The sequence below is a fragment of the Eubalaena glacialis genome, chromosome 4 (assembly GCF_028564815.1).
Source record: "Eubalaena glacialis isolate mEubGla1 chromosome 4, mEubGla1.1.hap2.+ XY, whole genome shotgun sequence".
NCBI lineage: Eukaryota > Metazoa > Chordata > Mammalia > Artiodactyla > Balaenidae > Eubalaena > Eubalaena glacialis.
Genome location: NC_083719.1, coordinates 70384823 through 70407323, shown reverse-complemented (window position 1 = coordinate 70407323; position 22501 = coordinate 70384823). Strand labels below are relative to the sequence as shown.

The 22501-nt window shown below is 39.0% G+C and overlaps 1 pseudogene; it reads right to left on the bottom strand.

The window, feature by feature from the left end:
• Positions 1–812: 812 nt before the first annotated feature.
• Positions 813–2045, bottom strand: LOC133090864 (tubulin beta chain-like; annotated as a pseudogene).
• Between the last annotated feature and the right edge of the window lie 20456 nt (positions 2046–22501).

Here is a 22501-nt window from a genome sequence, read left to right as displayed (position 1 = left end):
CCTTTTGGGAGGTCTGAGGTCTTCTGCCAGTGTTCAGTAGGTGTTCTGTAGGAGTTGTTCCACATGTACATGTATTTCTGATGTATTTGTGGGGAGGAAGGTGATCTCCGCGTCTTACTCTTCCGCCATCTTGAAGCTCCTCCCCCATCCTAGCAGTTTTTAAAGCTCTTTCTAAGAGTGTTAGAACTATTATATCTCTATACCCTTTAATATTATGGTATGAAGATCAACTGAACTAAATCCAACTGACCAAATTGCATAGTTACATACAATTCTACCTTGAAATATAGAAATTCCATTTGTGTAAAAATATATTTAAATAAAATATATTTATTTTATATAAAACACTGCAGCTTAAAAAGATTCATAACCCAATGTCAGAGCCATGCCCAGGGCCGGTCAGAATTGTTCAGTTCAGGAGGTCTTGGAGGCTTTTGTTTTTGTTTGTTGGTTTGTTTTTGTTTTCAATTCCCATTTATTTTTGGCTTCTTGGAGAGTTACCTCAAAAACAGAGAGAGAAATGTTAACTGAACAGGTAGGAGGAGTGGGCACGAGAAGGAATTATAGGGTTACCTGGAATGGCAGAAATCTAGGTTCCCCAGAGTGGAAAGGGAGAGGAGACATTCAACAAACAACAAATATTTATTGAGCGCCTATCATATACCAGGCAGTGTTCTAGAACTACCCCCCCCCCCCACCAAAAAGAAAAAACAAGATAGAGGCAGAAAACACAAATTCTGAGGGAGAAGAAAGGGGCGGTTGAGGAAGAAGGCTGAGGGGACTGAGAAGCCTGCGGTCATGGGGCCTCGGCCTTAGGCCTCCTCTTCGGCCTCCTCACTGAAATCCTCCTCCTCTTCTGCAGTGGCATCCTGGTACTGCTGGTACTCGGAGACGAGGTCGTTCATGTTGCTCTCAGCCTTGGTGAACTCCATCTCGTCCATGCCCTCACTTGTGTACCAGTGGAGGAAGGCCTTCTGGCGGAATATGGCAGTGAACCCCTCTGAGATGCACTTAAACAGCTCCTGGATGGCCGTGCTGTCGCCAGTGAAGGTGACTGCCATTATGAGGCCATGGAGTGGGATGTCACAGACGGCCGTCTTGACGTTGTTGGGGATCCATTCCATGAAGTAGCTGCTATTCTTGCTCTGCACGTTGAGTATCTGCTCGTGCACCTCCTTCATGGACATCCATCCACGGAAGACAGCAGCCACAGTGAGTTACTGGCCATGGTGGGGGTCACAGACAGCCATCATGTTCTTGGCATCTAAGACCTGCTGGGTGACCTCGGGCACAGGGAGGGCCCGATACTGCTGGCTTCCACGGCTGGTTAGAGGGGCAAAGCCAGGCAGGAAGATGTGGAGACGTGGGAAGGGCACCATGTTGACTGATAGCTTGTGGAGGTCAGCATTGAGCTGGCCAGGGAAGCAGGGGCAGGTGGTGACACCACTCATGGTGGCTGAGACGAGGTGGTTCAGGTGTCTGTAGGTTGGCGTGGTCAGCTTGAGGGTGCAGAAACAGACGTCGTAAAGGGCCTTGTTGTCAATGCAGTAAGTGTCATCAGCGTTCTCCACCAGCTCATGGACAGAGAGGGTGACGTTGTAGTGCTCAACCACAGTGTCGGACACTTTGGGTGAGGGCACCACACTGAAGGTGTTCAGGATGTGGTCAGGATATTCTTTACAGGTCTTGCTGATGAGCAAGGTGCCCATTCCAGAGCCCACGCCCCCTCCCAGCGAGTGGGTCAGTTGGAAGTCCTGCAGGCAGTCACAGCTCTTGGCCTCCTTCTGAACCACATCCAGGACCGAGTCAACCAGCTTGGCCCCCTCTGTAGAGTGGCCCTTGGCCCAGTTGTTGCTTGCCCCAGACTGACTAAAAACAAAGTTGTCTGGTCTGAAGATCTGACCTAAAGGACCTGAGCGAACAGAGTCCATGGTCCCTGGTTCTAGATCCACCAAGATAGCACGAGGAACAAATTTGCCACCTGTGGCTTCACTGTAGTACATGGAGATGCGGTCCAGCTGCAGGTTGCTAGCCCCATGATAGGTGCTGGTGGGGTCGATGCCATGTTCATCACTGGTCACCTCCCAGAACTTGGCACTGATTTGATTGCCACACTGACCAGCTTGGATGTGCACAATTTCCCTCACTGTTAAAGTTTACTCTAATCTTTTTGCTCACTTCAAAGTGTGTACAGGGCAAGAAAATGGTATGTAATTAGTTTTTCTCTGCTGCTGGTCGCAGGCTGGAAGGATGGGATGGGCCCCGGAGGCTGGAACAGTGAGGTCCTAATGTGGCGGCAGGAAGGTTCTGAGAGAGCTTGGAGGCTTTTGCATAAAGGCTATGATTTTATTGATAATTTTGCCCATGTCATAACCTAAGAGGGTTAATATAGGGCTTTTTTAATTTTTAGGAAACACAAAGATATACTTTATGTCTCACTGGAAAGATAATTTGTTTGGCAGCAATATTGATTACCACTTAACTGAGAAACTGGGTTTGTTCCAAAAGGATTTCATAGCACAAGCTTGGGAATGTTCCCCCCTCCCCCCTCCTTTTTTGTATGAAGAAAGAAAAAAAAATCATTCTCAAAGTCACTTCAAATATAAGTTGCCAGTTTAAAAATGATCAGGAAAGAAGAAAACATGTTGAAGAGCACTGTGACTGTCTTGAATCACATTTCTAAGGGCGTGACACCAGTGACATGATTGCTTACCTTTCGTGTTATTAGACTACGATGGGAAATAACCACTGAATTCTGACTGAGATAAACCGTCAAAAAGTTAAGTGTTTCTCATATCAAACTGTCCACTAAAGCATCTTATTTATCTCCTGCTTCTTCCTTTGGGAGGCCAAATGTGGGTGAATGCGAGTGTGACATTGGAAGAGACTTGACCTGGTCTTACCTTTCAAGGCTGAGCAGTTTCACTGTTTCTGCTAATTACAAGACACCTTCAAATAAGTTTTGCATCTTTTTTCCAGATTTATTGAGATACAATTGACATATAATATTGCATAAGTTTAGGGTGTACAACATAATGATTTGATATATGTATATGTTGTGAAATGTTTACCACTATAAGATTAGTTAACCCATCCATCAACTCACATAATTACAATTTTTTGTGTGTGTAGTGAGAGTGTTCAAGATTTACTCTGTTAGCAACTTTCAAGTATATAATACGGTATCGTTAACTACAGTCATCATGCTGTATCTTACATCCCCAGGATGTATTTGTCTTATAACTAGAAGTTTGTGCACTTTGACTGTCTTCACTCATTCTCAGCCCGCACCCCCAGCCCCAGAAACCACCATCTATTCTGTTTCTATAATTTTTTTTTTTTAGATTCCACATATAAGTTAGATCATATGATATTTGTCTTTCTCTGTCACTTATTTCACTTAGCATAATATCCCAAATTTGCTTCTATCATTCATTTTTTTTCTAATGAATACATGGATGTTGTGGGAATAGCATTCTAGGTATTAATATATTAATATTTTTCTCTGATACCTTTCCTATTCCATCAGCCTGTTTTGTTGGACACTGGGAGGTGACTAAAAGGGAACATTAGAAAAAAAAAAAAAAACCTGACAAGGAGATGTTTACAATAAAGCCAAGGAAAGTAGGGACAATTGCAGTAGCAACATTTAATTCTTAACACAATCAAGGAAAAATAATTCTGAAAATGGCAAATTTCTCCTTGCTATAGATATGGCTCTCAGGAAGGATATACTGGGCACTTACGGCACGTAGAAGGACTTAGTTTGGTCTTGAAGTTTACTTGACTAGGTCATCTTTCTTTCTACCCAGGTGTCTTTCAGTGAAAGGAGAGAATGGCTTTCAGGCCTGATGCTATTTCTTCCCATTCTATAATTTTTAGATTTAATCAGCATTTTAAACCTTCACCAAAAAGGAAACTCCATATTTAAATGGTCTTATTGGCAAATCCTACCAAATATAAAAAGAAAAAATAATGCTAATCTGACACAAAGTCTTGCAGAGAATAAAAAGACTAACTGCACCTCAATATGTTTATGAGGCCAGTATAACCTTAACACCAAAACCTGAGAAGGTTGGTATAAGGCAAATATCAGGCCAATCTCATCCATTAACATTGCTAACATTGTTTTAGAATTTTGTTATCTAACTAAATCTGGCAGTATATGAAAAGGATATTATATAATGATCAAATAGATTTTAACCCAGAAATCAAAGTTTGTTTTAACATTTGCAAGTCAATTAGTGTGATTTACCACATTAACAGAATAAAAGAGAAAAATAGATACAGAAAAATAATTTGATAAAATTCAGCATCTCTTTATGATAAAAAACTTCAGCAAACTAGGAATAGAGGGAAACTTCCTTAATCTGGTTATGGACATCTGCAAAAAGCATACAGCAAGCATCATACTTAAAGGAGAACTGTTGAAAGCTTTCCTCTGGACTAGGAATGAGACAGGAAAACCTTACAGAAGTAAGGTTCTGTAGGCAAAGAAAAATTAAAAGCTACAAGGATTCAAAAGAAAGAAATGGAAATGTTGTTATTCTTATACAATGTAATTGCATACATTGAAAATCCAAAACAGTCTACAGATAAGTTATGTAGTTAATAAGTTTAGTAAGTTTCCTGGGTACAAGTTCAACATATAAATGTTTATATGTTTCTACATAACAGAATAAAGTGATTATTTGTGGTGGCATTAAAAATATAAAACTCTTGGATATATATTTAATGATAGATATGTAAGGCATCTACACACAAATCTGTAAAGCATTATTGATAGAAATTAAAGACATAAATCAATGGATGTGTGTACCATACAGATGTCGGTTCTCCCCTAATTCATTTATAGATTTAAATCACAACCCAAACCTGAATGAGTTTTTCATTGATATTGTTGTTAAAGTTAACAAGCTGATTCTAAAATTTATGTGGAAATGCAAAGGGCTAAGAATATCCAAAATACTCCTAAAGCAGAAGAAAAACATGGTCAACTTGTACTACTGAATATCTGGGCTGAAAGCCAAAATAATTGGCAATAGATCAGTGGAACAGAACAGAGAATTTAGAACTAGACACACACAAACATGAACTCTTGATTTGTGATAAAAGTTGCAGTATAGAAGAGAAGTGGAAAGGTGGTCTTTTCGGTAGATGGTGCCAGGTCAGCTGGCTATTCACATGGGAAAAAAATGAAACTTGATCCCTATTTTGCACCATAATTAAGTCCAGTTGGATAGTAGAGCTAAATATAAGTAGTAAACTAATAAAATGTCTAGAAGGTAACATAAAACAAGATCTTCATGATCTTTCCATGTGGAAAGATTTCTCAATAAGAGACAAAAAGCATTAACCATAAATGAAAATATTAATAAATCAGACTACATTAAAGTTAAGAAATTGTAATCATCAGAAGACACTGTTGAAGAAAGTGAAAGGTAAACCACATAGTATGAGAAGACATTTGCAATACATGCAGTTGACAAAAGTCTCATTCCCAAAATATAGAAAGAATTTCTAGAAATCAGTGAGAAAAAAAGACACAGACAATTCCATAGAAGAATGCTTTCTTGAAGAGGTACTTCACAAAGACCATCTCCAAACGGTCAATAAACATATGAAAAGGTGTTCAACTTTAAGTCATCAGAAAAATGTAAATTAAATCCCCTCTGAGATATCACTACATATTCAATAAAATGGCTAAAATTTACAAAGACTGATGCAGAGCAATTGGAATACTTTATACCCAACTGGTAAGAGTTAAAGTTGATAAAATGCACTTTAGGAAATTGCTTAACATTATCTACTAAAATTGTATGTATCCATAACTAATTACCTAATATCCAATTCTACTTCTAGCAATAAGACCAATAGATATTGACACAAAAATACATGTTTAAGAATGTTCATGGTACCATTATTCAAAATAGCCACAAGCTGGGAACAACCAATACTTGACAACAGTAAGAAGGATAAATAAATTATGCATATTTATACACTCAAACACTATCCTGCAATAAACTTTCATGAACTCAATTACGTGTAACAACATGAATCGATTTCAAGAGAAGAGGACAGACACACAAAAAATATATATTGCTGATTCCATTTATGTAAAGATTGAAAATAGGTAAACTAATGGTGTTAGAAGTCAGGATAGTAGTTACCCTTAGGGAGGAGGAGACATGAGTGGACTTCTCTTCCTCGACCTTAGTGATGTTTACATAGTTGTGTTTGCTTTGTGATAATACATGGATTGATATGTGCGTATACATGTTATTCAGACTCTGAACCAATTCTCTCCAATGCCGCTGCTAACGCCTGGGTCCAAGCCACCATCATTACCATCATTTCTCACCTGACTTGCTGCAGTAGTTTCTTGATTTTTTTTTCTCTGCTTCTACTCTTGATCCCCTTTAATGTGTTCTCAACACAGTAATCAGAATGTTCCCTTTAAAAATAAGTCAAGTTATATCACTCTGCTGTTCAAAATCCTGCAATGGCTCCATGTTTCACACAGTGAAAAAGCCGAAGTCCTTACACCCGCCTGCGAGAACCTGCATTATATGGTCTGATCCTCAGTTCCCTCTGTGTAGTCATCTCTAACTCCTAACCCCCAGCTTGCCCACCTCCTCTGTCTCCCCACTATTCCATGTTGCCCACTCTGGCCTTTTTTGCAGTTCCTGGAACACCAGCGTGCTCCTTCCTCAGGACCTTTGCAGTGTTGTTTCTCTAGTCTGGCATGTTCTTTCTTGAGAGATCTGTGGGCTAACTCTCTCCCTCCAAGTCTCTTGCAGATGTGACGTGTTACCCTTACTGCCCTATTTAAAATGTTACCTTGTCCCAACCCCATTAGAGCTCCCAGTTCCCCTAACCCTGCCTTCATTCTTATTTTTTACAACACGTATATCTCTCTAACGTACTATATTATCCTTTTATTTTTCATCCTTATCATTAATTTTCTTTCCTTGCTAGAGATAGAACAACACATTTATTGTCTGTCACTTCCTTCAGGGACCCTTGTTTCATTCACTGATACATCTCAAGCAGTTAGAATACTGTAGGTGCTCAACAGATATTTGTGGAATGAATGAATGAACGTGTTGAATGTCTAACATGTGACAGGAATTCTACTAGGCGCTGGGGGTGTAACGCTAAGCAAAACCAGAAACAGTTGCTGCTCTCATAGAGCGTTTGCCAATCTGAGAGACAGTTATCATATGCCATAAACAAATGCTTAGTTACAAAGTGTAATTAGAGCTAAGCATGCCTTGAGAATGATCACTGAGGAATCAGTCTTGGTCTGAAGGTGGGTCAGGGAAGACTTCCAAGAGAAAGTGATGTTTGAGCTGAGATATGAGGAAGATGGGTAAGTGATTCTTGAGGTAAGGCCCAGGTCTGGACATTTTTAATAAAACCCCCCAGATCTTTCTAATGTACGGGCAGCATGGAGAACCATTCTATACCGGGACTTCTAAACCAACTATAATGTATGTACAGATCACTTGGGAATCTCGCTGAAGTTCAAAAGCTGCCTCAGAAGGTCAGGTGTGGGCCCTGAGATGCTGTAGTCCTGTCGCGCTCCTGGGCATGCAGGTGCTGCTCCTCTGCAGACGACATATTGACAAGCAAGCCTCTAGCCTCTGGCCCTACAGCACCTTCTCATGACGACAGTGTTTTCTAAATTATCAGCTGATTGAGTCCTCCCTCTTTGCTTCCTCTATATGGACCACACATCCTGAGAATCTAAATATTTCAGTTCTGCAACGTGCATGTTGTTCAGCCACGTCCAGACGGGCTGGGTCCTCACAAAGGGCAGGGATTGTGTTCAGGTCATCCTTGTGTCCTCTGCCTAATCCACTGTGGCCGTGATAAATGCTCAGTTAATTTCTATTAAACAGTACTACTGTCTCTGTCCAGGCAAGTCCTTTTCTTGACATGTTATATGTATAAAGGATGATTTAAATTATCCTTTGAAATGTACCATTCATTTTCACCTTGCCATGAATATAAATGACAACATTTATATTTACAATATGCCCGGTCAAACACATGTTCATGAGAAAAATTAAACACAATAAATGTAAAAACACATCATAAATTATGGAATGTTATAGAATTTTGGATATTACCATTATTATTATTGTAATAATAGAAAATGTATATTTTAACATTATTTATAAACAACATTTATATTTTTAACTGAGCTTCACGGTATTTTTAAGAACTATGGGGAGAAGTTGAGTTTTTAAAAATAGGATACTATGGCAAGTTTATTAGATAAGAATATATAATTTTACCATGGAATGTATGGTTAATTTTTTTCTTTTTTTTTTTTGAGATGTGTGCTAATTTTACAGGTTTGTTGCAAGCTTTTTAAAATTTATTTATTTATTTATTTTTGGCTGTGTTGAGTCTTCGTTGTTGCGCACCGGCTTTCTCTAGTTGCGGCGAGCAGGGGCTACTCTTCGTTGCGGTGCGCGGGCTTCTCATTGCTGTGGCTTCTCTTGTTGCGGAGCGTGGGCTCTAGGTGCGTGGGCTTCAGTAGTTGTGGCTCGCGGGCTTAGTAGTTGTGGCTTGTAGGCTCTAGAGTGCAGGCTAAGTAGTTGTGGTGCACAGGCTTAGTTGCCCGGTGGCATGTGGGATCTTCCCGGACCAGGGCTCGAACCCATGTCCTCTGCATTGGCATGTGGATTCTTAACCACTGTGCCACCAGGGAAGTCCCAGTTGCAAGCTTTTAATAGCAGGGATTTTAATAACTAATTTTGAATTAGTAATTATTTAGCACCTATTATTGGGTCTTGAGTTCACAGGAATGTTAAGGACCTATGGTAATGATTAGGAAAATGGTCAAGGGTATATCAGAACACTGATGTTTACCTTATGTGGAAGGGATAATGCTCCCATGAGAGATCTGACCTATTTTGGCCAAAGCCTCATACACTAATTTTCTATTTAAATCAGAAATCCAATGAACTGATACTGTAAAATTAAAACAACAACAGAGGTAACACTTATCAAGTGCTATTCTAGGCACTTCACAAGTATTAACTCATTTAAAAGGCAATTATTATTATTAGCCCAATTTTACAAGCTAGACCCTGAGGCTCAGAGAGGCTAATATTGAAAGTTATCTCCCCCTAGGAGGAGAGCATGTTTGAGACACCGCAATAAAATTAGAATATTTCAGAGAGCCATGGAATGGAGGGGGAAAAAAGCAGCTCTGGAATCTGACAGATTCACATGAGAATCCTGGTTCTGCCATGAATTCCGTGTAAATTCTTGGGCAAATCACTTAACCTTTCAGGACCACTGTTCTCTCATCTACAAAATGGGATAAAATTATGTAGCCTACTTATTTTCCTTATGCCTCTTCTACCCAACTAAGCTAGAAAGTGGGTATGAAGACCAACAGACTGAGACCTGTCATCATAATAGGTATCCTTCTAATGCCAACATTATCAAATTAGGCAACAATCTTGCCTCTCTCCCTTTCTTCCTTCCTACCTGAGTAACTTATCATTCGTTATGTACCTGTTTCATGCCAAATGCTTTACATACATAGACTAAGCTTTTCTTTTTTTAAATTTCTTCTTTTTTCCCCCCCGTTATTTTTCCCCAACAGTTCCGTGAAAGATGTATTGGCAACCCTAAATTACAGAGGAGGTAGGCAGGGGTCTGGTCTAGGTTGTCATTGCAAGTCATGCAGGAGTGCTTGGACTACATACTTTAAGTGATAAAAAACTAGGACAATGTTAATTTCAGCATGGGAGGGACATGTTTGTTTATATGTTTTAGATATATCACTTGGGGGTTAGTAAGGAGAAGGGATTTGGAGACGGTGTTAATATTAAAGTTGGGATGGCTCATCGGAAGGCAACAACCACAGCCACAGCCACGGCTGCTGTTTATAAGATGTGTCAGCAACTGTGCTAAGCACTTTCCGTGTAGAGCCTCACAGCAACTCTATGAAGAAAACAGTATTTAACTTCATTTAACATATAATAAAATTGAAGCCCACGGACATCAAATAACTACACCTCCATACTTTTGAGTTGACCTCCAAATTTTTCTTCACATGATTAATAGATTCAAATATGTAGTTTCTTGCATATTGTAAAATTGTTAGTTTAAAATAAATATTTAATACCCATTATGATGCATTTAAACAATATATGAATATGGATGAACTTCACAAACATGCTGAATAAAAAGCAACAGAAAAAAAAGAACATACTGTAAGATTTCATTTATATAAAGTTCAAAAACAAGCACATCTTAGCTAGGATTTTGGAAGCAAGGATAGTGGTTAACTTTGGGGTGTCAGGATGGGGGAGTACCAGGTGTTTGGGGGGTGCTGGTAATGTTCTTATCTTAATCTGGGTGCTGTTTTACATAATCACTTTGTGAAAATTTACTGAACTACCCTTAAGATTTTTATACTTTTCTGAATATATGCTGAATAGATGCTATACCTAGATTAAAATTAAAGAAAAATCTCATGAATAATCTTCTCTTTACTTCCATTTTCTATTATTTCTTTACCTCTTTTAAAAATATATATATATTTATTTATTTTTGGCTGCTTTGGGTCTTCGTTGCTGCACGTGGGCTTTCTCTAGTTGCAGTGAGCGGGGGATACTCTTCGTTGCAGTGCATGGGCTTCTCATTGCCGTGGCTTCTCTTGTTGCGGAGCACGGGCTCTGGGCGGGCGGGCTTCAGTAGTTGTGGCACGTGGGCTCAGTAGTTGTGGCTCGCGGGCTCTAGAGCACAGGCTCAGTAGTTGTGGTGCACGGGCTTAGTTGCTCAGCAGCATGTGGGATCTTCCCGGAGCAGGGCTCGAACACGTGTTCCCTGCATTAGCAGACAGATTCTTAACCACTGCGCCACCAGGGAAGCCCTTCTTTACCTCTTTGAACCTGTATTTCTTTTGCTTTAAATTTTTATTTTATATTGGAGTGTAGTTGATAACAGTGTTGTGTTAGTTTCAGGTGTACACCAAAGTGATTACGTTATACATACACATGTATCTATTCTTTTTCAAATTCTTCTCCCATTTAGGTTATTACAGAGTATTGAACAGAGTTCCCTGTGCTATACAGTAGGTCCTTGTTGGTTATCTGTTTTAAATATAGCAGTGTGTACGTGTCAATCCCAAACTCCCAATCTCTCCCCCCAAGCCTTCCCCCCCGGTAACCATAAGTTCATTCTCTAAGTCTGTGAGTCTGTTTCTGTTTTGTAAATAAGTTCATTTGTATCATTTTTATAGATTCCTCATATGTGATATCATATGATATTTGTCTTTCTCTGCCTGACTTACTTAGTATGATAATCCATAGGTCCATCCATGTTGCTGCAAAGGGCATTATTTCATTCTTTTCAACGGCTGAGTAATATTCCATTGTATATATGTACCACTTGTATTTCTATTCAATTTTCCTCATAGAATTTTATCCTAACTGAAATAAAAAATTTGATTACTTTGTAACCACAATGCTCTAAGTCTTATTTTTTTCTTCAGGATTGAGTTATCCTTAAGATTATTTTTTTTATTACTACACAATTGGTAATAAATATATTTTACATTTTGATATAAAATTATTAAACATTAGCAGTAAATGTTATTAGAAATGCATTTTAAAATCAGGTGGATAGCTTTTTCTTGGGAGTGAGTACTTGGAATAAAAGACGGTTCAGTATCAATTCTATTCCCACTGTGGTTGTGAGCATATGGAATGGATCAGAAGGCCTGAAAAGGAATGAACGGAATTTGTTTATTTTTCATAACAATTGCTCACAGTTATTTGAATTCACTCTGAGTTGGATACCAAAAACCAAAGTAATATGTCACCAAGAACTATTTTTAATAATCTGTCATCATGAAAAGATCTTCTTCAATTTTGTTGAGAGCAAAGAATTGTGAAAGAATTTATAAAATAACCTTTATATTTATTCAGCTTCTGAATTTCTGGTCAGCATAACAAAAAGTTTCCCTGAGACTCATCAAGTAACTATTAATTGTACCTGTTTCTCCTTCATTTAAAGGTACTTTTGAAAAACTGATGTATTCAAAAATTGTTGGGAACATTGAAACACTGTTAATTTCAGTATACCTTTGCCAACACAGTAATTTTTTGGTAAACTGCATTTATTGTATCACATGCTTGAAATATTTTTTCATCAAAACTTTGGAACTACAGATTTAACTCATTCAAATTATAGAATACATCTGTCACATAACCAAATAGGCAAGGCCAGTTTTCATTATCAAACCAATTGACTCAATTAGGCTTACTTTCTCTCAGACAAATCTGACCTCATTTATCAATTCAAATAAATGTGTTAGTACACATTCCCTGACATCTCACTTGTTCATGCTCATTTTCAGATAGACAAGTCATAGAGCCTTACTAAGAGTTTGTTGCCTAAATGAAGAAACTTTCTACTACTTTTAGTATTTCTTACCCGTACACTCTATGCTTTATTCTCTTAGGCTCTTCTTTAATAGCGATGCATTTTTTGGTAAATAGGTGAGTGATGGAAGAGATGAAGTCCTTAAACTCATTATCACTCTCTCTGCTGCACTGTGTAAAACATCAAAATCCATTACTTCCCTACAGAAGCCAAAGCCACCTATTTCTATACCACACTTGGCTTTTAACAGAAATAAGTATAAGATAAAGAAAAACATGAGACCTAGTAAAGATGTATGAAGTGTTGATTAAAGGAGGCTTTAGAACCCATATTTTTGAATTTTGTCTTTGTGGCCCTGGGGTTTTTTTAATATCTCAAGGCATTGCAATACAGTAAAATTAGGAGCGAGAGAGATTTTATTTACCTATCTACCTATGTATATATGTACGTATTTGTGTATGTATCTGTTTATGTGGGAAAGGACAAATGAGAAACTGAGAAAAGTAATGTGGGAAAGGAGAACTGTCATGATGCCTTCCATCTAAAACCATTCTCAGATCAGTTTTGTAAAAGAACATATATGGAAGGTGAGGATCTGGAAACCATACTTAAAACCATACTTGGTTGTGTATCCTTTGGAAAATCGTTATAAACTCTCAAGGATTCTTGTTCTCTTTGTGAAGAATGCTGATGCAGAATTGCAGATTAGGAGGTCAACAGAGTCCAGAGTGGAGCAAGAAAGGTGACTGAAGTAGCTCATGGAGCTGGCGGTTATGAATGTGAGTGTATTAGGAAGGGGACAGAGGCCTGGTTTGGGTCAGCAGTGGGTGGGGCTGGGGAGGCACTGATAGTATTCGGTAACTTGAAATTGACCCTATGATGGTAGAAAGCAGTAGATTGTTCGTGTGTGCGGAAAGTAGTAAGAGGTCTAAATTTTGCTAGAAGGAGCCTCATATGAGTCAGGGTGTGGTAATTTGATATAATGATCGATTTGTGGGGGAATAGGGTACGAAATTTGAGGATCAGGAAGGGGATGGCAGGGATATTTCTGTCACTGGAGATTGTACTAGGACTAAGGGGATGGGAAAGGAAAACATTTTTGTTATATTCCTATTTATGTCCAGCAGTATTACATACACAGTAAATACTCTGTTAATTGATTTACTTAACTAATTGTTATTTAAAATGCTTAAATTGTTTTTCTTAATTGTTATTGATAAATACTTGTTAATTGATTTGCTGTATCATTTCATAAGCAACATAATTAAATTCTCTGTTAAAATCACGGACAACTCAGGAGTCGGAAATAGGGAAAGTGACTCTATTCATCACAAATCAAATTATTTGATTTATTAAAGAAATTAGAATTTGGAGAATATTACATCCTGGGAAATTATAAGGTAGTCAAATAACCTCTATGTAGACTAAGTTACTTCAATTTCCACAATCAAGTTACCCAATAGTTGACTTTTGACAGTAGTTTTGATAACAGACTCTTTGTGTTAAACAGTATCTGAGAAACATCTTTTCTATTACTCTGCATCTCTCTAAGGAGACCAATATTATAGAAAATAAACATGGAAGGAGGTTCTAAGAAAGAATGAAATTGTGTATATGCCTTAATTAAAGCGAGGTTTTCTCCTTCAGAATTCGTGATAACCTCTAAAAGTATGAGAGAAGATACACAAGAAAATATGAATGCAGTTACACACACCTTGGGAGTTTCCCAAAGGAGAAAAAACTACTCTCATTAGTTAGCAAAGATAAGAATAGAAATAATGGTTTTAAATTTGAACAAGAGGAAATTTGAAAGAATGGAGAAAAATTTAGCGGTAAGATCAGCTTGGAACTAAACCAATTTTTGGAAAAGATGATGGGATCAAAATCATGTGAAACCTTAAGGTTGCAGCTTGTCAAACATCTATGGAAGAAGGATGCACCAGTATCCTTAATACTCTCTAAAGGCACAAGTGAAGAAAGCAGGTGAGAGCAGTGAGCAGAGAGACAGAGAGGGTTTACATCCCTGGTCCCAAGTGGCCTTCTTTCCTCCCCAGCGTGAGAAGAGGAGTTGGAGGCTGTGTGTGTGCCTCATAGAAGGTGGGAAGAGTCACTCCAGGTGTGTGGTAGCAGTCTGTGGTTGAGTCTGGGAGCTGAGCACAGGAATCCTATGTATCTTTTCCTCTCCCATTGGTGAGGGAACTCAGGGAACATGGAGGCAGATTTTCTCTTTAGCACAAAAAGTTTTAAGGGGATAAAAGATACTCAGTCTTTCCTGGAAGAATAGGGTCAATAAATGGTCCAGTGAGAACCACCACATTTCAGGGCACAAAAAAAGTCTAGGCGATAGATAATATCTCATTGGGACTTTTCTGTCCTTGATTTCGTTAAGATAGGGACATTTTAAAAGCATCAAACCCTATGGTTCTCTGTCAGGCAGATGCAGTCATCAACACTCTACATCCTTCCTCCAAAGAAAGCTCTGGTCACTCTTCAGGCTGCGTGGAACTTGGACGAGGCTAGGCTCTTCGGGGTCTTTTGGCCTCTGCTCCACCCTTACTCCTGAGTGACTTGGGATCACTAACAACCCTCCTGCCTACAAAGGGTGGTAATTCTCCTCATTTCTGCAAAAACAGAAAACAAATCAGAACAATCCCAGTAGGACAAACCATTTCCATTTAAAAAAGTAGAAAAAATGACTGAGGACAGAGTCAAAGGAGTTGTGTTACATTTCATCTCTCTGAACCTCTGGGTCCTTCTTTAAAAAACCCAGACCTGGACAAGGTGATCTCAAAGATCCCTTCTAGCTTTCAGCTCTCGGCTATACATGAAAATATCTGGAAAATGGTAGAGTGCTTTTATTTTTGTAGAAGGAATAACCAGCATGGAAATCTTTCCATGGAAGTTAGGTTTTGAATTGTATTATGAATATTTGCAAGCTCTAGGTTGGCAAACCAAGGATTAGAGATGGAATAAAAAAGGCACTGTTTGAAAATGGGAAGAACAAAAGATTTGGGATGGAAGGTTCTAGAAGCCAAGAACAGCAGGGGAGAGGGGAGGTAATTGATTCCTCCTCCTTCATCTCTGGCCCCCAACTCAATCAGACATCAAGTCCCTTTCATTCTTTTTCTTTCCATTAACTTTCCTGAACCGAAACTAGAGGGAGAAGGTTGTATTACAACTTGAAGTTGTACTAACCCATGCTCCAACATTACAATCCTCAGGCATTGCTTCAAATTAAGATAGCGTTAACTGAGGATGAGAACGTTTAGCTTTCACCCTCAGGTGACTCCTTCAGGAGAGTCTCCTGTGTAGCCCCACCTATTAAAGGAGATTAATGATACCTATCCATTTTCACCTCAGCAAAGATGAATGGTATCCATTTTTTACCTCACCAAATTTGGACAGAAATTCCAGATAAACATCAAAGGAAAATAATGATCAGTATGTTGATACATTTTCAATATTATAGATATTTCTCTTCATAAAATTATTTTTAATTATTAAAATAGGTTATTTTATGCATTTGCAGCAACAGGAATAAAACATGCTTTTGAAGTAAGGATGTCAACTCAGATGTGAGGAACACATATGTTGACACCAAAGTTAAAGGGACCCCACAGAAATGACAAATGATGAAGAGAAAGCACTATTACGGCAGATCCTGACTTTTGAGAATGTGATCAGCCTGTCAGCACTAATGGTTTTCTGTGTTAGTAGCAAAAAGCTATGAGTGCCTCTATTTGGGATGGAGATCAGATGACATCTCAATATAAAAATAATGAAATGGTATCCTGTCGGACATAAAAAAATAATTCTGCAACTCTCTCTTTTTCCTTTCTTTTCTCATTTCTCAACATAGATGTACACATTTGCATAATATGTGTGTACGCGGGGATCCTGGTTCTTTTTCCTTCCAAACAATCCAATCACAAAGAGGAGTCTTAGCATCCCTAAAGGTTATTATGGCACCTAGAATGGTTATTAGAACTGAAGGTTTTTTTTTTAAGCATTCTGAGAATGGGGTAAGGGATCAGGAAATGGAACATTAACAAGACCCCTGAATCAATTTGATGTTTTCCATATCCTCATTGTGCACTTGAAGCTTTGCTCAGAGGAATCTCTTATGGCTGTAATACCCCTTCTGGACATTTATTCTTTCACTTAAAAATTCTGCCTCCTCACTTAGGTTTCTTGAATTTATCAAAGAGGAGCACAGTTTTCTGGAAAGGTCCAGCAAGACGATGTTTTCCTGACTCTCTGGATTTTTATTAATGGGTCTCATAAGCTGACAGACACGAACTCAGAAGAATAATATCTTGATTTGCACAAGAAGTGTGCAACATGAGAGGAACGCCTTGCAAAGTTCCTTTTATTCCTTGGCAAAGATTGACCATGGTTACGGTTTCAAGGACAGTAAAAGAAAGTTAGAGGTGGCGTGAATTCCTCCTGAGAGTGAGAAAGAAATAGGATCAAGTGCTATGAACTGATGTCTGGATACGAGGAGGAAATTCTAGTTGAATAGGATCAGCTACTTTAACTGAGAGGGAATCAACTGGTCCATGCAAAAAAAGCACTCTTACAAGCAAGAAATAGAAATCTAACATCAGTTTAGCCTGCATCACGAGATTTTTCTGTAGGCTTCTTGCCTGTATGTTAGGTGTTGCAATAGCCAGAACCTATATCCAAAACCATGTGAGTTTAAGGCTAAAGTTTCAATTTGTAGTTTTCTGTTTTGTTTTGTTTTTCCGCACTCCATCAATTCTACACTTATACACCTGTAATGTCACAGACCTGACTGGGGAATCATTTCTATTTCCCCCCAATTCTCCTGTATGAATCAAGTTAAGACTGATTTTTTTCATTTCTCCACATGTGACACAGCCTCCCAAGGCAGGAGAAGCATTGTGTGAGGAGAAAGAGGGTGAGAGAAAGTTCAGGCAGGTCTCTGAATGCTAGAAAGGCACTATTTCAGGTCTTAAAAGTATCTCCAGGGTTTCTTCATCTTCAGGTTGCATTAAGTCAAAGATTTTCATTAAAATTTTATATCTCAATGGATAAACTCCATATTAATCGCCTCTCTGGGTCATGTTCTTCCTGGCATTTCCCTTATTCCCAGTCATTTGACATTTCATCCTCAGGGTAGCATGACATACATGAGCTATCTCAGAATTTCTTGAATAAATATTCACTATAATCACTTCAAGGGTGGCTATGGTAAGTCATTGGCACAAAGGGTTCATCTGAATTTTCTTGAGTTTCAAGAACTTTTTTCTTCGTGGCCCACATAACTGCAAGTTAGGCATTCATTTCCTTTCTGTTCTATTTAGCCACTGGGGAAATATGTATTGTTTTACCTCAGTGCTTTCATATGCAAAATGGGAATAATTCTGCTTTTTCCTTGGCTCACTGGAAGGTTAAGAAGATTATTATTTTTTTATTTAGGAAATACACATACTTCATGAGTGAAATATGCTTTGAGTAGGAATTATTGTTAGGATTATTGTCAATAAGGATTTAAATATACTCTGTCAAAAGGGATCCTAAAAGTTGGAATTCAAGCTAATAAATTAAAACAGGCTTGAGGGGATACGAACTTGAATGTCTGTCAATGACAATTGGATGCAGTGAGTAATCCAATTTCCTTCAGGAAATAGGTAACTGTGGCAGGGGTGAGAAGGAGGTATGAGGATGGAAGACTAATAAAGGGAGTATATAGATATTCATTAATTCCTTCAGGAAACAGTGGGAGGAAAAAGAGCGGTTGGAAGACATATTTACCAAGAGAGAAGAGAAAGGAACTGTAAAAGGATAAGATAAGAAGAAGAAAGTCCTGAGAAGTCAGAATAACTCTGAGAAATTGGCAAAACTCACAAAGTACAGACTTGGATGTTCAGGAAATGTCAACTGACTGACAGACACAAAGGAGATTCAAGGAGAAATCAAGGGGTTGGGGAGAAATAAAAAAGAGCCACCCCAATTATTCCATAATTAGAACTAAAGTTTTACTTAGGAGGGAAGAGATTGGTGGAAGAAGGAGAAAACTGGGAGAAACCACATAATTGTCCCTGATTCTATATCCCCAACTAAATCTAGAGAAGGGAGCTAAGGTGCTCCAGGGGGCTGGGGTGCTATCCAGAATGATAGACTGGAAAGCCTGGACTCTGCTGTCTGGAAAGGGAGAGGGGGGCAGGTTCATGATGGAAGTCACTAATGTCACACATGGCTTCTACTGAGGAAATATTGGGCTGGCCAGGAAGTTCGTTTGGGTTTTTCCGTAAGATGTTATGGAAAAACCCAAACAAATGTTTTGGCCAACCCATACAAACTTAGCCTCTGAGTCCCACAGTGCTAACTGAAGGGAGTTCCCCTTGAGGCCTGGAAGACGAGGGAAGGACACATTTAGCGAGCATAATAATCTGACAGGTGGTAACAGCTAATATGTTCACAGAGTTAAAGAGATAAGTTGAATTCAGATGTAAACGTTTTTGTGCTACATACACTTATATTTTATTTCTTACAGTGAGATGAATTATTTTAAATTAAAATTGGTATAAAGTATTGGTTGACTGTTAATTAATGTCTTTTAATCTAAACTTTTCATTATCCAATAAAACACAGATCCAGAAAAACCACACCAAACAAATGTGTAGCTTAATGACTAGCTTCTGGTGAAAACCTTGTTAACTGCATCTAGGTCAAGAACGAGAATTTTTTTCAGCCACCCTCCCTGTATGTGCCTTATTCTAATCTTACCTCCTCCTTCCCCTAGAAGTAATGACTAGCCTGGCTTTTACATCAATCACTTCAGATATGGATTTTTTGATTTTGATATTAAGGTGGGCAGACACTGCCCTTCATCAGCATCTCCCTACCAGACCCAGACCCATAACCTGAATGGAGCAGGGCTATCACTAACTGTAGATATCCATGTCTTTATAACCTATGTAGGAAATTTGCAATTTTATGTCTCACCACCTTTTGACATAAAATAATTAAAAGGTCAATATTTCTCGTGCTAATACAAGTTCCATGCACAACTCAGTGTTCGTGTACCTGAAAAGGTAGGGCAGGTATGGAAGAGCGCATCGGTTCTCCCTCCCCTCTAGTGCGTGCCTTCTCCTGCCTATGCACCCTGGGGGCAGAGGGTGGGTGATGGTTCGAGGGTGCTGGCTAGCATTCTGCAGCTGAGGCCACTGCACGGTAGGAATTTAAGCTTATAGAGAAAGGCCTGAACTAATGTTATAATTTCAACTTAGGCTTCATCACAAATAACACTCAGAGGCCAGTTGTCCAAGGTTAGTTTCAAATGTAGGACGTTCTTGAAATTCCTGCCTAGGCTTTGTTGACAAAGAAGTGTGCTGTACATGACAACAGTGTGATATTCGTTTATTTATTCACTGTGAAGTTTTGAGTTCTCTTATTTTCCAGGCAACAAGATACAGAAATAGTCCTGTTCCTCATAGAGCTAGCAATCTGGGGCAGTGGTTTTTGTCTCTTGCTGCACATTAGAATCACCTTGGAAGTAACAACAACAACAAAAAAACCCCAATGAGTCTTCCCTGCTCCCCACGCCCAATACATGCACAAACACATAGAGATTCAGTTTTCTCTGGCTTGGAAATCAGTAATTTTTTAAAAGCTTCCAGCAATTTTTAGTGTGCACATGAAATTGAGAACCATTGATTAAGAGGACAGATAAATACTGAATACATGTAGTCACAAGACGTTGACTGTCACAGTAAAGAAGCACACATGGAACAATGCCAAGTTTGGAATATCATGGACAAACAGCTATCTAGAGTAGATGCAAATATTTTCAGATTTATAGAGTAAAAGCAGTAGTTTTGAAGGTTATTATTACTTTTTAATTGAAGTTTCTAACGTTAGGGGTACATCTAGTTATACAATTCACCTCATAATTACGTTGCCTGAAAAGATCAGTGGTAAAACAATTAGTGAGTGATAATGTACAAGATTTCTCTCAAAACTCTCTGGATCAGGATATTCTGTGAAGCACTTGCTTCACTCAGATGTATTAGAGCAGAAAAATGTAATGAAGCTCTCTCCTACCAGGGGAAGGGAAGAAAGTTTCTCTAGCTATGCTGTAATTTCAAAACAAAACCACTGGATTGGAGTATAGAAAACTAAGCCAATTTGAATCTATTGGAATGATCCTGTAGAAATTGATAATCACCGGTCATCAGAATAATCCCATGCCAACAACCCAATAACTGGGTAGAGGCTTCACATCTTCCAGTCAGTGGCAGGTTGCACGAGACCTTCACTTTCTAGACAGCATTCTCACACAGCCACGCCTGAGCACCACCTTAGCAGAGGTATTTTTAATAACAAAACACTGTCACACATTGTGGGTTCTCTACATTTTGAGTAGTAGCAGTAGAATTCCTTGTTTATTTGTAAATAATTGACTTTATCCTTAGCATCTAAATACAGTGTTACCAGTATATTCCAGGAGGCAAGGACATTAGAAAGGGGTACTTCAGAGCAGAAAGGCCCATTTGTTTTTGTAATTCCAATCAATGTAAAGAAACATCATCCCCAAACAGATTTTTAAATAGTGCCTTCTGGAACTCCAGTACATTATTCACAATTATGATCTGATGCAAACATATCAAGATGGAAAAAATATATATATAAGTTACAATTTAACTTCCTCTGACTATATCTTCAATTTAAATGGAGCTATTTGTGTGCTCATATTTGTTAAAAACAATCAGAGCTTTCCCCTAACCGGGGGCATCTCTGGGTGGATATCATCAATATGGGAAGACTTGCAGCCTACAGTGGAAACTACTGAAAAATTAACCCAGACGCAACCACTGACAAGTGAGTGTTTCTGTGATAACAGGTGCCCTTTTGCGTAGGAAAAGAGACCTAAACTGACCCCACAGGGGCAAAGCTTGGGGGGCAGACCGCTTAAAGTGTAGGTCTTTGAGAAGGTACAGAGCCCAGGTCCCTCAGGGAAGAAACTCCAGATCACTTCTTTTGTTACTCGTGCCTAAAGTGACTTCTACTGACCTTCTGAAACTCAAGAGGACACAATTTTAGCCCAACATGGAAGTGTCCAATATTTTGGCATTGTTAAGAAATGTACCCTACTGGTAAGATGGTGAAACATTCTCTTTTAGCAAGCACTAAGCACTGTTGCGTCTCCTGTTTCTAGATACACACAGCTACCCGCTGCTATTTTAACCAGAGATTTACATACAATCAAAGATTGCAGATGGTCTTAGGTTCTTATCCCATTCTCCTGAGAAACGCTAGAAGGCTCTAAACGCCTGGGATTTGCATCCTTTGGCAAAACATAGAGATAAATGCTTTTCGTTTTGTTAACTACATATAGTTTTATCTCGGGGAGGCGCTCTTTGTGTCATCACAGTAAGAAACTGGCAGCGTCTACTTTCCTTAGGAGTAGAACGCTTTGCCTTGCTAAGAGGTTTATAATTACATGTTTGTGACCTCATCCCCGACAGCCTCGCCCCATGAATACAGATAGCATCTTACAAAAGCAGAGGCTGGGAATGACTCAGACAGACAGGGGAGGAGGAGAGGGAGGCTGGCGTGCTCAGTGCCCATCTCTTGGCGAGGCTCTGGGACAGCCAGTGAGGGAACTCGGCTGGCCAGGTTTCCAGAGCGGCCTTCAGCCTGAAACACTGACCTTCTGTTTCCTGGGCTGTGAAGCACCTTTGGGAAGAAGAAGAAATACTCAACCTATAGTTTGACATTTTATTTATATCACATCCCTTGTTGAATTGTTCTGAAGAACCCGAGGTGGCCGTGGCATTCCTTCTCTTTATGCACTTGGTTACAGTTTAAAATCTGAATAGCTGTTTATGCTGGAGGGCTGAACACCCAATCAGCAGTCTTTGAATTGAAGCTGTATTGTTCACTCATGGAAATGCCTGTTTCATCTGTCAGCTCTCTTTTATAGTGAGCCTAATAATTTATGCTTGCTAGAGATGTTTTCTGACCTGTGATTCCATTGCCAGTTAGGAAAGGGCTTGGCAGCATTCACACTTCCTTTCGTAATAAGGGGCCACTAAGGTACAATTTAGTGAAATTG